This window comes from Cupressus sempervirens, chromosome 2 (assembly GCF_028749045.1).
Source record: "Cupressus sempervirens isolate cs-2001-9-10 chromosome 2, ASM2874904v1, whole genome shotgun sequence".
Classification (NCBI taxonomy): domain Eukaryota; kingdom Viridiplantae; phylum Streptophyta; class Pinopsida; order Cupressales; family Cupressaceae; genus Cupressus; species Cupressus sempervirens.
In genome coordinates, this window is record NC_143119.1 from 704,206,739 (window position 1) to 704,226,421 (window position 19,683).

Below are 19,683 nucleotides of genomic sequence, written 5' to 3' on the forward strand. Positions count from 1 at the left end.
CCTTTGCTCTTGAATTTCCCTCCTATTTATAGGATTTCGGAAGGGGTTGGGGTAAAGATTAGGATTTCACTTTTGACTGGAGGGTAATGGTGAAACTATAAATATCTCATAAGGCACCAAGAGGAAAAGTCCAACAAACTTAGTTTGTGAGGATAAAAGAGGATTTTCCAATTCTTTTAAATGTACAAAGGTGGATTTTCACTTTTGTGAGGATAAATGGCTTTATTGATTTATTAAATGTTCTATTTATTTTCAACTTTTGTCTTTTTCTTTTTCCCTTTTTTTTATTTTATGATTTTGTGAATTATTTTTCCTCTTTTTAAAGTTTATTTAGTTCCTTTTTTATTTGATAGATGATTTGATTGATTAATAACTTGATGTAATCCTTGATTTGAAAGTCTATGATTTTCCTCTAATTTTATCCTTAATTTTGCATCGTTTGATCAAAATTTGTGTTGCGTTAGGTCTTTGCCAATTTTTGGGTGTCTACAATAATAGTAGCCTATATATCAAAGAAAGACTAGACAAGAAGTTTGTGTTGGTAGAAATCTTTGTGGATGATACATTGCTTATTGAAAATGATGACTTGTGAAAATATTTTTCAAAGGAAATGAGTAAGGAATTTGAGATGTCCATCTTTGGAGAGATAAAAATCTTTGTTGGATTGTAGTTTCAACAGAAGAAAGATGGTATCTACATTACTCAATCCAAATATATCAAGGAGACACTAAAGAAATTTGTAATGAGGATTCAAGACCAGTTGGAACACCTATGTCTATTGGATAGAATCTTTCCAAGAATGATGATTCCAAGGAAGTAGATCAGACCGCATATAGATCAATGATTGAAAAACTACAATATGTAGTGCATACAAGGCCTAATATTTCATTAGCAATTGACATGGTGGCAAGATTATTAGCAAATCCTTAAAAAAATCATATGATGGCAATTAAGAGAATCAAGAGGTATCTGAAGGGTACTGAAGACTATGGATTATGGTACAAGAAAGGAGACACTTTAGATTTGAAAGCCTTTACTGATATTGATTGGCCAGGAAGTGTTGATGATAGGAAGAGCACCAATGATGGAGCATTCTCTCTTGGTAAAAGACTAGTGTCTTGGAAAAGTAAGAAGCAGAATTGCATTTCTCAATCTACACTAGAAGAAGAGCATGTTGTAGCAATAGTTAATATTGTTTGGTTTAAGAAACTATTGGTAGGTATGAAGGTAGAGATCAAGGATCTAGTAGTTATCTTTTGTGATAACACCAACACAATTAATATATCAAAGAATCTTGTGATGCATACCAAGACCAAGCACATTGCAATAAAATATCATTTTTTGAGAGAATTGGTGCAAGATAAAGAGGTAAGATTGTAATATGTGAATACTAAAGAAAAAATTGTAGACATATTCACTAAGCCATTACCCAAGGATGCATTTTTGTATCTTAGAGGTAAGTTAGGGGTTATTCCCCTATCTAAAGCTCACTAAATAAAGTTTAGTTATGCATCAACTAGTGCATCTTGAAGATCAATCAATTTGATGCAGTATTGAAAGGGTAGATTGCATATGAATTTGTACATGAGGTACATTGATATTCATTGATTATTGACTTTGGCATAATATGTCAAAGAGGTAGAGTTTGGTTGTCATATCAAAGAAATTTTCTAAAGACACAAAATTTGCATTTCACAAAAAAATTGTTTAAAGATGAAAAAGAGGAAGTACTTGGTATGATATCAAAGAGGGGGTTTTTTCTATTAGAAGGAGATGTTGAAGATAGAGTTTGTTGATAGAGGGAGAAATTGAAGGAAAAGGGAGTTCACACTAATAGAGGGAGTTCTCATGAATAAGAATTAGAATGAAACTAAGGATATTTTCCTACTATTATTTTTCTCTAAAACTTCATTGTATCATGACATGTGTTTCCATCAATACCAGAGAGGGAGATTGTTGAAAATAATTGATCAATTATATATTGTCTCTATTGTGATGTGGATGCTAATCAGACTTAGAGGTTTATTTGACATGTTTTTCCTCTAGATTATTTCTACAAGGGTTTGGGGGCAATGTCCCCAAGATGGGGTCAAGGGGCAGCACCCTTGTAGGGTCCTGGAGCAATGCCCCAAGTGTGCTCCCTATCATAGTACATGGTGAGGTTCAAGGGCAACATCATGCGGGGGTTATCAGGGGTAGTGCCCCCAAAGCCAAAAATGACCTTATATTGTAAAACGTGTCAGCTACTATTTTTATATTATTCTAGCCCTAATTTTGTAAGTGGAAAAAATTTTGTATAAAAAGGCTTAGGGTTAGGGATTTTCAATATGTGTGATGCAAAAAATGGTTCTTGCAGCAATATTGAGCTATAAGGGATTACGGATTGTAATCAGGTTGTAACCACTAGATCATAATAATATTGGACTTGCTATTGGTGGATGTAGCCTAGGGATTGAGTGAACCATGTTAAATCTTGGTGTCTTGTGTTCTCTTATGTATGATCTATTATTTTATGATATTGATTATATTTGCATGTAACTATAATTTCTATTTGAGGTTAATCCTAACAGTCTTTTATGTTACACAAGATATCATATCTTTACCAATTAGTGTATGCCAAGCTCACTTAGAGAATGAAGATAGATTCCCCTATCTACCAAGGATTCTAGTGTTTGCCAAGTTCATAAGACAGTGTCTACTAATTTCACTCAAGTGTCAAAGAGAAGTTAGCATAGGTTGAGTTTTAACCATGCTCACTCGATTAATGAAGGAAAGTTGGATGGAACTAGTGTTAACTAAGCTCACTTAGGTACCAAAGGAAGTTTTTGAAGATGCAATGTTAATTTTGAGTTCACTTGGTTAACATAGGAAAATCATTTTTGAGTTGGTGTCTACCGAACAAGGTCGGCTAACAACGGATTTTCTTGTTTTGGCATATTGAGTGTATTGGATTTGTCTGTTGGTTCTAGCCAACTAAAGAGATGAATATTAATTACTCTAGGATATATTGAAGCCAACTTGACAATGTTTATGATATAAGGTCAAGTTGAGGATTGAATTATTGTGAGTACATGGAAGAATAGGAGATGCTAAGAGGAAGCGAATTAGAAGGATAAGTAGAATATCCTTAAGGAGCTGCAAAGATACATTCGATTAGGAAGGATCAAGTATTCAAGATAGAATTGATATTTGAAATCAGAAATATAGTTGCATCAAAAATCAGGTCATCTCATTTTTACTCTATAACCATTGTTGCAATGATCTAAATCTCTTAACAGAGTTGGCTCAAAAGCTATTATAAATCCTCTAACAAGGTGGCATTTCTAGATTGAAGTGTTTAAAAACCTCTAACAAGGCCAATCCTAACAGGGTGATTATATCCTCTAATAGGGTCACATCTAATAGTATTTTTTGTAACCTTTAATAGGGTTAGCTCCTAACAGGGCTCACTTCAGAAAAGTGAAAATTAGTAACTAGTTGCAATTGGTGATTTTTCCCAAATTGGGTTTCCACATTAAATCTTGGTGTCACTTGTGTTCATGTTATTTCTTTCATGTGTATGCAACTAAATTAATATCTTAAGATTTTCATTTTAAGCGTTTACGAAGTTACAAATGTTATTTAAGTGGTTATCGAGTTACAACATATTATTAGTATTAACTAAGTGCCTATGTGTTTGTTGAGCTATAGTAATTTTAGTAGATTCTATGTTTTGTATTGACATATAAGGGATCTGGGATTTATTTTTGTGGTAACTGATTCACCCCTCCCCTCTCAATTACTCTCTTATATTTCCAACAAGTATACCTACAAAAGAGATCTGCTTATATTTCTTCATGTAGACAGGTCTTCTCTAGAAACCTACAATATTAGAAGTTCTCGATCCTGCCCCTTGAGTTTGTATAGGGATTTGGTCTTGTTGGGTGGCATGTATTTGGCCAATTATTGTGGAAGAAGAAACAAGTTCCAACTGAGACAAATTTTGGCTAGCTACTATAGGTTCACAAACTAGAACAAAAGACATGGCTACTGAAGGCTAATTTGGCTAGGATGCTAGTGTAGAGGTGGATATGATAAAGTGTATCTTCCTTCTTGTTTTTGTAGCCTAAGCATCATTTAAAAAGTTTTCAAGCCCTTTAGCTAGATCTTCCCTTTCCTTTACTTTTTCTAATTCTACATCAAGTTTTGACATGACCAGATTTTTAGAAGCAACTTGGGGATCATTGATTTGTATCCCTACAACCTTTTTTTTTTCCCTTTATTAGGGTTCTTAAAAGTTAAATCTATAAAGTTCTCCTCTACAGGTTTGTAGGGATGAACTTGTGAGATGACATGCCCTTTCTTCTCTCTTGGAAAACATTCTTGGTCTCTTGAATCTTTGATCTCATTTCACCAACATTCCAAAAAACATATATATGCAAAGTAGAAGTTCTCTCTTCTAATTTTTTGTTTTGATCTTTTAGAGGCTCCATTCTTCTAAGAAAATCTTCTCTTTCTATGAGAGCATTCATGGTGATAGATTCCTTCTCTTTTTCCAAATGAATGTTTTTGGCATCTTCTTTTGTAACCTTCTTCCTAAGATTCTCAGTTTCTGACAATGGTTCACCAGGATCTGTAGAAGTGGGCTTTGAATAACCTGGATCATCTAAATCTATGAGGTTTCTCTCAATATATGAAACTTGTCTAGTATTTGGTCTAATGTTTAGAGCATTATTATATCTCCAACTATGGTTTACTTATTTTTCCATATTAAGTCTAAAAGAGATGTCTCCTATAGATGAGACAGATTTATCTTGGTTTATCCTCTCTTCTGGTAGTGGGGTTGTGAATATTTCACCTAGAAATCTAGTGTTCTTAGATTTAGAATTTATAGAAGAGGATTATCTTTCTATCACTAGTTGGTACCATGAATGAATAGAGGCACTATCTCTAGGTTTCCATGTGTGGTTAGGATCTCCCTTTTTCTTTGCTTGATTCTTCCTACCCATATGAGGTAACTCTGTGTACATTGACACTTATGGGTTGGCTTTTGTGAATGCTCTTGTATTTTTACATTTGTTTTCCATTTTGAATTAATCACTTTAAAATATATAGCACTATCTACAAAACCTTTAACCGAGTTGCCACCCAATGAAGGGAAAATACCTTTTAAAATGGCTCAAAAACAAGAAAAATACCATGTAAAAAGCAACTCTTAGCAATAGATCTGACACAAGGGCCCAACATAAAAAATACTTTTATAATGAATACTTTGGGGAAGATCAACTCTATATTGCAGACAAGGATTTATTTAGACAAAACCCACGTCATGTTCCTCTTGCTGTACTGGAATTCTTTTTAGCTTCTCAATGTTTTTCACTAGAAAGAGACTAATACAAACATGGGTAAAACAATGATTGAAGAATGATTGAAGATATACAAATTATGCTAGAGATTGCAATAGTTTAAAAAATGGATTTCTTTACACAACTCCCTAGTAGACTCACCATTTTGTTGGCTTTTGATTTAAAAGTGATTTTAACTACCTTTTAGAATGTCAAAAAACCTAGGAATTAGCTAAAAACCATTTTGGGTATTCTAAAAAGAAAAATAAAAGGATTAGCTAACAAGACCTTGAAGTCTTCTCCACTTTGAATTCTACAATATTCAAGCAGGTTTACCATAGGAATTCATTCTTATTTACTCTAAAATCAATGTGAAAGATGACCCCCCACCCCCCCTAAAGACAAAAATGAGAAAGATGACCCCCCCTCCTCCTCCCCCTCCCCACCAATAGTCAAGAAGAAACTATGGAGGTCTTTGAGTATTTTGAAAAGGGCTCTTCCTCAGCTCTAGAGACTAAATGTAGCTCATATAATTCTGCTCAATTTTTCACTACCCTCTCCCCAAGCTCCACTATGTACTTTCTATCCTCGATGGTTGATTTGAGTTATCCTAGTGACCATCAAGTGTCTAGGTAAAACTCATAGGACCCTATTCCAAAAAATGAGGATGGTTTAGTAGATTTGGAAACCCTCACTCTCCACTTGACAAAGTTGGGTTTATGTTGCAATAGGTTAAAACCTTTGGCAAGATGGTTTCTTTTCTAGATGTACGTTGCTCATAGGAAAATTAATAGGCTAGAATTATTGTAGAGGGAGAGTAGAAATGAGTGGACTGGACTTTAGGTTGCAAGGATGAACTATGGTGGGAAGTGGGTCAGGATCTTAATGATAAGCTATACAATTAGGAGTTTCTTGAGGACCAAGTGGTGGATCTTCTGAATATGTTTCCCTTAGAGGGTAAAAGCACAAAGCTCTGTAACCGTTTATGATATCTTGTACCATTTCGGCTAGAACGCTTTTGGCTGTAATAGTTTCAGCCATAACAGCTCCGGCCATACACACATGGTAGCTTCGTACGCCTACGTGGCACGTACCGTTTCGATCAAAACTCGTTCGGCCGAAAGGGTTCTAGCCTAAACCCCGAGCCGGTATAAAAACTGTCGCAAACCTCTAGCGGCTATCATTGTTACTATTGCTATTCTTGGATGTTTGGAGAGTGGGTTAAGGGTTTCGGCCGTAATTGGTTAGTGGTTTTTTCCTCCCCATTTTTAAATAGTTTTTAAACGTATTTTTTGATTAATAGATGTTAATCGTACTTAAAATAGTTGTTTTTGACATATTTTGTGAGTGAAATGCTTAAAATTGTTTATTTTTAATATGTTTAAATTATTTTAATTATTTTAGATTATTTTAGAATGGTATTTAAATTAATTTGTTAGCAAAAATGTAGTTAAACATGAGATAAAAACGTAGAAAAACATTAATTAAAAGTGTAGAAAAATATTAAGTTAAAATATAGAAAAATATTAGGAAAAACATTAGGTTAAAATATAGAAAAACATTAGTTAAAAGTTTAGAAAAACATTAGGTTAAAATATAGAAAAACATTAGGAAAAACATTAGGTTAAAATATAGAAAAACATTAGGTCAAAATTTAGAAAAACATTAGGAAAAAAATTAGGTTAAAATATAGAAAAATATTAGGTTATGAGGTAAACGTGTAGAAAAATATTAGTAAAAAATGTAGCAAACCTTTAGGGGACATTATTCAGTTTCTAACATAACCTGATGGATCTAGAGGTGAAACAATAATATCTTATGGTGAAATTAATTTTGACATTAAATACACCTTCTAACATAACCCTATATTAACTACAATCATAACCCATACCACATTCTAACCATAACATAGGCCCTCTACTAACCGAATGAACCGCACTTAGATATTGATGATGTTCATTTTAACAACTAGTTATTGTTAGGTAATCATGAGTCTTGCATTACCAAACAACACATTAAGATCACTTATGTCAACTGCGTTTTTCAATATGTTATCCATACATGTGTGTCTTAAGGGCACATAGGAGTCGTAATAGGTCATACTATTTTTTATAGGTTCTAATAAGTCTTAATATGTATTATTAGGATATAATAGGTCTTATTAGGTAATGATGATTCTTACATTACCAAATGACACATAACAACCTCATGATACATTTCTAGGTATTTTTATCCATATATAGGTTAAGGGGACCTAGGGACTCCTACTAGGTCATTACATCTATTATAGGTTGTAATAGGCATTCATATGTTTACTAGCACATAATAGGTATTTTCAGGTAATAATGAGTCTTACATTACCAAACAACACATTAAGATCACTTATGTCAACTGCATTTTTCAATATGTTATCCATACATGTGTGTCTTAAGGGGACATAGGAGTCGTAATAGGTCATACTATTTTTAATAGGTTCTAATAAGTCTTAATATGTGTTATTAGGATATAATAGGTCTTATTAGGTAATGATGATTCTTACATTACCAAATGACACATAACGACCTCATGATACATTTCTAGGTATTTTTATCCATATCTATGTTAAGGGGACCTAGGGACTCCTACTAGGTCATTACGTCTGTTATAGGTTGTAATAGGTATTCATATGTTTACTAGCACATAATAGGTATTATCAGGTAATAATGAGTCTTACATTACCAAAAAACACATTAAGATCACTTATGTCAATTGTGTTTTTCAATACGTTATCCATACATGTGTGTCTTAAGGGGACATAGGAGTCGTAATAGGTCATACTATTTTTTATAGGTTCTAATAAGTCTTAATATGTATTATTAGGATATAATAGGTCTTATTAGGTAATGATGATTCTTACATTACCAAATGACACATAACGACCTCATGATACATTTCTAGGTATTTTTATCCACATATATGTTAAGGGGACCTAGGGACTCCTACTAGGTCATTACGTCTGTTATAGGTTTTAATAGGTATTCATATGTTTACTAGCACATAATAGACTGACCTTACTATCAACCTTAATAAAACTATATCCCATTTACTTTATTAACATTCTTAACTCTAATTCAAACTACTAAATTAAGTCATGAGTTCTAAATATTAAACTAACATTTGCTAACTAAACTCATTTACTTATCTAGTAACAAATTTTTCTATCCCTATGTCCTAACTCTCATCTACACTCCCCATAATCATCAAAGTATTTACATCAAAATTTAGATTTTAGTCAAGAATTATATTTTTTATTGCATGTATGTACATGTGTACACTTAGTTATCATTTAATCAAGAAATTTTATTTTATTTTTATTGCATATACATGTAAATGTACAAATATTTATTTTTCACATTTGCATGAGCACGTTACAATGTACATTAGATATGGTCTCTAAGATAATTTGTTTTAAAATACATATGTATGTTACATGATTGAATTTAGCACCATACATTTAATGTTGTGTATTTATATGTACATGTGTTTCAAATTAAATTTAACTTTTAATTATTTTAATTTAAATAGACTTGTATGTTTATATTTGTATATATATGCATGTGCAGATCTCTAGATATTTATCACTCAGATTGTAGCTTCACATTCATATCCTCATATTTATTTTCATATATACATTATGGCATCTAGTTTTGGGGATCGTGCTCCTGCATCCTCGGGGGATGCCAGTGTTCATGGTGGGGGTCAGAGTGCTGAGTCTGGTACAACACATAGATCGACCTCCTCCACCCATGATAGACAGCAGTTATTTAGAGATACAGTTGTGAAATTATCTCGTGCTATGCAAGTTTTGGATACCTCACTTTCCTCTTCTACCACCCTCCCTAATAGGGAGAAGGTCATAGCAATGCGAGAGGAGTTATTTCGTATGATTCAGATAGTTGAATCATACAATCCTTTTGATGATATGAGCATTGAGACATTTTATTCTTCTTTATCTCACAGTGTCACTGGCACTGTGAAGTACACACAGATTGACACTGAGGTTTCCACTAGCATGGTGAAAACCATGTTTCCATCTTATGCAGATCGTCACAGAGTCAGAGGCTACTCTGCGATGAAGTGTACTGATCCACTCGTCACACCATTGATATATCCTTGTTGGTTGGCTACTCATCATAGATGGCCACAGAAGGATGAGTTCCCCCTATATTTCTGCAAACAATTGTTTGCAAAATTTCATTTACACTATGATGTTGACTATACAGATTATCTAGGGCATGTTGGGCAGGGTCAGGGGAGACTTTCTAACAGATTTAGACCCGCGAACGCTCCTGCACCCATTAACAAACAGGAAATGGTGGGTCCAAACCTTTTGGTTATGCCGAGAGGTCCATAGATGGCTACTATAGGTGAGAGTGTTCCTGATGACACAATTAGGACACAAAATTTTTCGAGCATCACCAATGTCGCCACACAGTTACACGAGATTTATTCTGATCGATGTAGTTGATATATGCTACGATCTTGAGGTACCGCTCCCACAGCTACATCATCTAGCACACCTGTTGATGATGATTATGGAGTTGCAGACATACCTTCTCCTATAGACATTTTTGCAGTCTTAGAGGTGTATGCATTGCATCATTTGGCATCATATTTAGCATCTAAGCTTTTAGATGCATATCGAGCATTATCTACACTCTTAGGGATTCCACTTCATGACATGAGCTCTTAGATTAGACATATTTTGTCACGTACAACAGTCCCAGAGGAATTACAGAGGCAGGAGGACATTCCTGCACCTTCTACTACTCCTACTGCTACACAGGCCCAGGCTATAGCACCAACCCTAGCTACTCAGGACCCTACAACACCCCTCCCCTGCTCAGGATCTTAGTGGCACCATATAGCCTAGTCTATTTACTTCCATGCTTTCAGATCAGGGCCGCACTATTGACTTGGATGCTGATCGTATTTTTTCATTACATGATTCAGATATCAGTCAGATCGGTAGAGCATTACATAATGCTACGGTAAATATCTCTATATGTTTAGATTTATTTTTATTATAGTAAATAATATGTCTATATTTTTAAATTAATGTATATGTGTGTGTTTGTGTATGTGTTATAGGGTTTGAGTGATGGTATGTTACGTTTTGCTGATCTGCAGACACCGACAGATCCTACACGTCGTGAGTCCCAGGTATGTTACAATATATATATATTTGATTTATATACATGTAGATCTTGATATAATTTGTCTGTACACATAATTAAATGGTTCACTTGTTATCATTTGACACAGGGTTCAGATGCAGCTGATAGACCCTTTTGGGCACAAGGCCCAGGATCAGGAGGGGGGATGTAGCTGATTAGATCATATGTGGCCTTTTATTTTATTACACACATGTTATGTCTAGATACATATTTATATGGACAGTTTGATGTTTTATATGTTATTTCCATATGCATACATTTTATATCCAGACACTTTGATGTCTTATATGTTATTTTCAGATACATGGTTTATATGGACACTTTGATGTTTTATATGTTATTTCTAGATACATGTTTATATCATGGACACTAAATGATGTTTTATATGTTATTTCTAGATACATGTTTATATGGAGATTTTGATGTTTTATATATGTTATTTCTAGACATTTGATCTACATGATCTATTTTTATACATTTGATAGGGGTACATTATATTCTCCAAATATATGCACATGTATGTTATTGATCTTTTAATGTAGACGTCTATTTTATTGATCTTTTGATGTCTTCATCTTTTATGTAACTTATGTATGTGTTATGCACATGTTTCTATATGTTATTCATATTTTCAATATTCAATTTTACATGTATATGTATAGTTATTCATCTTAATGCCTTAATCTAAGTGTAATTAACTATATAATTTTAATGGTCGATGTACATAACAATATAACATATATTTAATGACATGTCTTAATTAACTATATAATTAACTATATTTAATGACATGCCTTAATTAACTATATTTAACCTAATTAACTATAACTAACTATATTTAATCCTATTAACTATATTTAATCTAATTATATTTAATGTCTTACTAATTAACTCTATTTAATGACATGCCTTAATTAACTATAATTAACTATATTTAACCTTTAAATTAACTATATTTAATCTAAGTATATTTAATGTCTTAATAATTAACTCTATTTAATGACTTAATTAACTGTATTTAATGACATACATTCTTAATTAACTATAATTAATAGCATTTAATTAATAAAATATAATGTACATGTAATATGTAACATAGTTCATATAACATATACATGTAAGAACATAATGATTATATGAAAACATAAAGAATGTATCATATAAGAACATATAAAGATTATATGTACATACAAATGTATACAAATACTAAAAGGGTTGTCTTAAGGGGAGGTCCTAAGAGACCTGGTCTTAAATGAGATATCCATGTCGAATTTAAATAAAAATAACAATACATGTCTAATTTTGCATATGCAAGATAAATGATCCAATGTACAAAAATTTATAAAACAAATATCCTATCAATATTAAATATGAAAGTATAAGAGCTATGTAGGCATAACTCAACTAGAGCTCCATAATAAGTACATAGGTAAACTAGAGCTCCACAAACAATGTATTGTTAGGATCCTCTCTACTTTTTATTATCTCTAGAAGTTTTTCATGTTCTTCAATAGGCAATTTCCACTTTTGATTTCCACGACGTCCTTTTCTTTGTACTGCTTCAAAATGTAATTTGGTTGCTATAACATGGTTACTGTAGTGTAAAACCTTTTCTCCAGGCTTGTATTCAATAAATTCAATTCCACTACCAATTACCCTTGTTTGTTGATAATATGTTCCTTCAATAACAACTTATCCAATTGGATATGACTATTCATCAGCATCTATAGTTCCTTCTAGAAACTTGTGTTTTGCTTTTGTGCATCTTAAAAGATAATAGTCCACATTTTTCGCATTATCTGGTAAGGCTTGAACTGCAAAAATATCTCCTGCATGTATATAAAAAGATAAATATAAATTAATTTTAAAACAAATATACATGTATATTAATATATATATATGTATATATACACACAAACCTGCCACAACTAAATCAGAAATGTGCTCATAATCAGCTGAATATATAGGATCATGAATGTCAATTTCAATGTCAACGTCTTCAAAAGGAGGCTTTCTAACTATCTCCTTCAAATCCCAATGTGAAACATATCCATTCCCGATATTTTCACATGCACTCACTACATTGTCCTTAATGCAGTCATCACAAAAACATGTTTTCTCTCTTACTTTAAGTACTGGAGGTTTATGGTTTCCTGTAGTCATCACTTGATGTAAACTTCTAATTTCAAGAATCGTTTGACAATTGTAAGGATTAGATTGATCTATATCTGTTACAAATACAAAAACTAATTGTCATATTTCAAAATAAATATTTAATTAAAAACTCAACTTGATTTGAAAAAGACATTAAAAATAAATATAACTTAGTTCACCTTTCACCTCCCAAAAGTAACGCTTATTATATTCAGTATCTCGAGTAGAAAAATGAACTTTGCACCATTCAACAATTTGATTTGTGCTCTCTATCCTATTCCCTGTATGTACATACAATATGCATGTATATATAAAATTTAAAATATATGCTATTAGAGTATTAAACATGTACATTTAAAAAATGCATATATTTACTTGCAAGTTCATGTTGTCGAAGCACACGTTTTATACATGCTCCTGCTCCATCATGCTCCCGTTTTCCATGTCCACTTTCAAAGAAATTCCATAAAAACTTAACATTGGTTCTAGCATGTTGCATTGCTAACCAATTAAATGCTTTTGCAAATTTGAATTGTCTTGTGAACATGAAACATGATAAGTATCTACAATTATCCAAGTACATATATCAAATAGAAATAGACATGTCCAAATAAATACGAGTTAAAATAAAGTTAAATAAATGTGTAACTATTTCGTGTATACTAACCTGCACATCCATCAGACCAAATCAAGTGCTCTAAAACATTTATTCCACGATTTCTGAGATCTTCAAAGAACATTGCAAAACAATGAGCCACATAACTCCTGTCATGAACTTTATCATCACTAATATAGAAATGAACCTCTTTGATGATGATGCGTTCATTTTCATCCAATCTTTCTATCTGATCCACCTCAAATTGTGCATGTCTATAGGTCACTTGCACAAATATTGCAACTTGTTCAGAATGATAATATTGGCTTTGGAGCTCTGTATGAGGTGCAAATGTATAATTCTCAGAAAAATCTACAACTGAAAGTATACAACCAGGTGGAAAACAATTTTTGGAATCACGAAACTATTTAGCTTGCCATCGTGTACCATGACAATGTTAGATATGTGGATATATCAATGGATGGAACTTGGCCATGAACTCATCATAATGCAATTCACTCTCCTTCAATACAATTTTTTTGGATTCATCCCCTCTATTATTTTGGTATGTCTCATATTCATATCTCATCCATGAAACTGGTGTGGATTCATTAATATTCTCAACTTGCATAATTTCAGAAAATTTGTGTAAATCTGCACAATCTTCACACTGATTTTTGATGCATTGCACTTTAAATTCATTTGAATCTTCTAATTTATCACATAATATGGACCTCACAAATTGTGTTGTACTGCTAGGGATGACCAAATTAGGATCAAGTATTGCCATAACTTTTTTAAATGATTGCAAGTGTAGACCAAATTCAACATGATTTCTACAACAACAAGTTTCTCACATATTGTTTATGCATACAAAGGAAGGACCTAAACTCTCAAACATTCTTTGACATATTTTGACATTTGAAAATTCTTGTTTGAATGCTTCAAAAAGTTCACTTTGAGTTATATCTATGAAATGTTTTGGATGTTCAATTTTGGCCCCTGTTTCTTGATCTTTAATTTGTATAGTATCACGCTTGTTGGAAGAAACATGAGAATGTGTGGTCCAAATTTCAATAACTTGTCTTTTTACTTCTTCAAAAATCCTGTCTTTTCGAGGAACTCTACAAATATTCACCCAGTTATTCTCAATGTTATCATCTAGCATATTTCTCCCCTTGATGTATCTCTAGACAATTCTTCTAGATATATGTAGTACATCAAAAATTGCATGTACCTATTTTCTATGTGTCAATTTTCTACTAGATATAGTAGTCATCAATGCTCTACGTGCATTACTCAAATCACCTCCTTGAGTTGTGTTGTCAATTTTGTTATAAGCATTTTGCAAATTTTCAACTATTGTTTTATTAATATTATGGGCATGGCTTTTCCTGTTATCAACACCCAACAACTCTAAAACAGGTCTCATATCTTTTCTCCTAAATAACTTGACAAATAATTGTGCATGTCCAAATATACTTTTATCCTTGAAATATTCATCCCACATTTTTTGACAATGCTTTCTGATAGTGTTATCATTTATCATATCCTTAGATGGAATTTGGTTAAAAAGTAGTTCTTCATCCAAATCCATCAAATTTTTTATGCTTTCTAATTTGTCTCTATCAATAGAACTGCCAATTTCTTCCTCTTCATTACTTTCATTTTCTTCACGAATCTCATCATGTTCAGGAATTTCAGTAGGTTGGTTTTGAGCATGTTTTGTATGGCCTTTCATTTTGTCATCTCTTTTTCTATCATATTTCCTTGATCTTTTCCTTTTACTACCCATTGAATATTTCAATCTATAGAAAAATAAATAAATAAATTTAGATTTCACTAAATAGCAGCTAATGATTCAATATATAATACATAAAAATAAAAATAATTAGAAGAGAAAAAAAGCACCTTCAAAATATTCGATCCTTTGCAATATTGATTAAATCCGCAAAATAGTTGTTGAAAATTGCTTCAAAATTAATTATTTTTTGTAAATCTTCTTCCAATTTTTGTTGTCCTTGTATATTTAATTTTTAAAAAAAGGGAAAAAAAAATTTTTTATATCAAATAGTCACATTAACCGCTAGCGGTTTCTCCTGTCGACAGGCGTTTTGGCCGAAACTATTACGGTCGAAACAGTTCCAGCCGAAACAGTCTATGTGGCAGCCTATGTGGTAGCCAAACAAGCAAAAATCAAAACTTCTGTAAACATCTCACTTTGAAGGCCAATTTGACCTACTAAATTGAAGTATTTTTTAAAACTAAAAATATACTTTTATAGTTCTCGGAGTCACGATTATAATTGTATAATTTTTTTAAAGTTTTGATTATGAATAATATGTTATAATTTGAAAATATTACAACTAGGTATCTTAAGATTCAGGAAGATGTCTATTCAAAAATAAGAAAAAAATAGTAAATCATGTTAAAAAATTAAATTTTTTTTATGTTGCACTAGAGGAGAGAGTCTTCTTCAATAATATGTAATTTTTTTAAAAAAATATGTAGATTTGATGGAAAAAGTTTGACAGGAGGAAAAATCTGTCTATTTCTGATAACTTTGACTTTGACTAGTTATAACTTCAAAAATATTAGCCAAATTTCAATTTTTCTTTTTTGGTGCACCAGGTATACATGTTAACTCTAACATATTCCAAAATAAAACCAAAATATAAACATTTGCATATATTTGTTTGATAGGAAAAAAAACTCTATATTTTTAGTATTTTTAAAAAATTAAAAAATATACTTTAAAAATTCAAAAATAAATAAAATTTTCAGTAAATTTTTTTTTAAAAAATTATAGACATAAACTTCATCCAATTTTACACATTTCATTAGTTTACATCATCTTCAAATTCTAAGCACAAATGCCACTTTTATTTCATTAAAGTTGAAGACTTTAAATTCTGATATCACTTCTCCTTTATAAAAGGTGACACAGATTTGTGCTTTTACCCTAGAGGAAGAAAAGAATGAAATTTTGAAGGCTATTGTGGCTATAAAGAAAAGTCAAGACTAGATTGAGGATCAAATTCATAATTTGATTGCTCACAATAATTATGTTCATGAAAAGATGGAGGCTGATATTGGTTTCCTAAAACTTTAGCTTAAAGAAAGATTAATGAAGAGGAAGTACAAGGAGGTTATCTCGAGAAAAGTGGATGGTAATTTGGTGGGCTCTTAAGGGAGGAGTGAGATTATTGCCGCCTTCCTCCCAAGTTCTCTTTCTTAGAGAAACTCAAGGAGTTGAAGAGGCAGTTGGTTTTCCTTCCACCTTTTCCTCTAGTGGGTATATGTTGGGTCCTTGGTGTTTAGTTTCTAATGTTGATCATTTCTAGTGGCTGGTGTCTGATGATTTAGTGTAGCTGGTGTAGTGCTTGGTGGATGGTGCATGATGGTTCTATTATTTCCTTGTTTTTGGTTGCTAGTTTTGGGGCAGGTTGGTTCATTCTTTTGGCCTTAGTGGCTAGGTTTTTGGGTCCCATCCTAGTTAGATGTTTTCAATTTTTGTTGATTTTTGTCTATTATTGTAGTAGTAGTTGTTTTTTTTTTGTAGGTGTGATTGCTCATGATGTTATCTTTATTTCTATGGACTTGGTGTTAATTTTTTTGTAAGGATTTGAGCCCTATCCCACTTTACTTAATCATAACTTTGAAAGAAAGCTCAATAATGGTACCTATAATATTGAAACTGTAGGCGACCACTTTTTTCTTCACATGGATCAATAAAATTTGTATTTACAAACATTAGAGAGTTCAAACTTTTATTGAGCACGATCTTTCCTTTTTAGTGTAGAAATACATCATTTTATTTATTTTTCTTCTCCTCCCAAACCTTGAGAAATTTTATATGCATAACATTAATATCATTAGATAAAACTATTAAATTTAATGGAAAATACTATTAAAGAAACTCCAATACCAAAAATTCTTTGGAGTACAATATTACGAGAGGGGATGAATCAATGGTATACTAATCTCAAATAACCTTCAAAAACATTTCAAGCCTTGGAACGATAACTATTATAAGTATAAGCATACTTCAAATTAAGAACCTAAGTAAACATTATTGATTTGAGAAATCAACTCATATTTTGACAAAGCTAACATGATATCAAATAAATCATTAGTTAATTATATATAAATATTATGATAGATTGTGTCATTTTAGGATAAGTATCTATAGTAGGGTATTCTATACAAGCTAAATTTAAGAAGGGTTAGTAATACCAGATTATCTAAAACCAACCAACAATCAACAACTACACAAACTAAAGCCATACAAAACAACATCATAATAAAGTATCATGATTAAAATCAATTAAACTAGATCAAAGAAATCATACGATACTCCAAGGCTTATGTTTCTAATCTTTAGTGTGTTGGGATATGGTTGGTTGACACTCAATGATGAATCCAAAAACATCCAAATTCAAAGCTATAAGAAAATATGACAAAAGACTTAGTAAGACTGCAACATATGTTTGATGCAAATTTGGAGATTATAATATGAGATGTAATGGGGGTTTGTATATGATTTTTGGGTTAAATGAGTGATCAAGATTAATTTGGAAAAAAATGAGATCGATGGATTGGAAGATAAGAGATTGGAGAATATTTTAGAGAAGAGTTAAAAGAGGAAAGTAAAGTTGGATAGATATTCCTGGGTGAGTGCACCAAGATGGTGTACGAAAAGGGGGGTATAAGTGGACACCTTTTTTCTGAAATCAAGTCTGAACTTGGAGGAGACATTTGAGGTTTAGCCACTCAAAATGACAATATGTGTAAAATATATAAATTGTAGTTGTTTGAGTCTACTTTCTAAACTATTAGAGTTTTTACAAAATGGATAAGATTAGGTGGATCAAACCCTGTGCACACAAAAAATAGTTCTTAATTTTTTTAGAAAACATAACATGTAGTTATTTTCATGTGTATAACAAAACACATATTTATATTTATTATTTTACATAACCCTTTGGTAGAATGATATTTAAGATTCATATATTGAAATTGTGTATTTTTTTGTAATTTTCTAATGATTATTTATTTTTTACGAATTATTGAATTGACTACATCTTAAAATTTTGGTACCTGTTTGTGTGTTGAGAATAACTTGCACCAAAATAATAAAAAATGGACCTTTTTTTTATAAAAAAAGTGTATAGAATCAAGTGTAGAACAATAATATATAATTTATTTTGAATTTGGTTAAGTATATCAAAATTTATTGAAAAAATGGTAGACATATGTCTATGAGGAATGTTAAGGCATTGGTAAAAGTAATTAAAGTTTGCATTGTTAATATTGTCCAAAAATAAAAACATTTATATGGTTAGAAAGCTAAGAAAATGTGTAATATTAGGGTAGTAATTTTAGAAATGCACAGTTCACCATTAGCAAACCTGATGAAGGCAAAGATGAGAAATCATCTTAGAAGATAAAAAAATGTCTAAAGGAAAAAAAAAAAATTGGAGTGAAAATAGTCTCCCAAGACTTTGGGTCATTTCCCTATGCTATCACCAAGCTATAACTTGATTGAGTTTCTAGAATTCAAATAACCCAATTGGGTTATGAAAATGAAAAAAAGTGCATTGGGTTTTGAAGAACTAAAAGTAGGCTTTACTCAAAAGGCCATAACTTTCACATACAGAGTCCAATTAACTCTTTTAGAAATGTGTTGGAAATATATTAAAGAGATCTACAAAATCATGTAGATAAATCAACCCTATGTCATCAAAATTTTAATTTCCATCAATTTGAATTAAGTATAATCTAAAATAGGTAGTCATTATTTTCCAAATGTGTAATCAATAGGTAAACGTGAATGCTAACATATTCTTAATTATCTCCCTCTCAAACACACATAAACACACTCACAAAATAACTAAATAAATCCTAAGATATCTCTGTTACTAACTCCTAACATCTCGTATTCTTTAATTAACTCCTAACCTCTCTCTCTCTCTCTCTCTCTCTCTCTCTCTCTCTCTCTCTCTCTCTCTCTCTCTATGTCTAACTTGTTACCCTTAAGTGTTGTCTCTCTCTAAGTAATCCCTAATACCCCTCTCTCTCTCTCACGCACATACATCACCCCCCCCTCTCTCTCTCTATGCTATCCCATTCTCTCCATCTCTCTCTCTCTCTCTCTCTCTCTCTCTCTCTCTCTCTCTCTCTCACACACACACACACACACACACACACACACACACAAGGGGATATGTGTGTGTGTGTATGAGAGAGAGAAAGGAAGGGAGTGATATATGTGTGTGTGTGTGTGTGTGTGTGTGTGTGTGAGAGAGAGAGAGAGAGAGAGAGAGAGAGAGAGAGAGAGAGAGAGAGAGAGATTAGGAGTTAGTGAGTGAATGAGTGAGTGAGTTTATGTGTG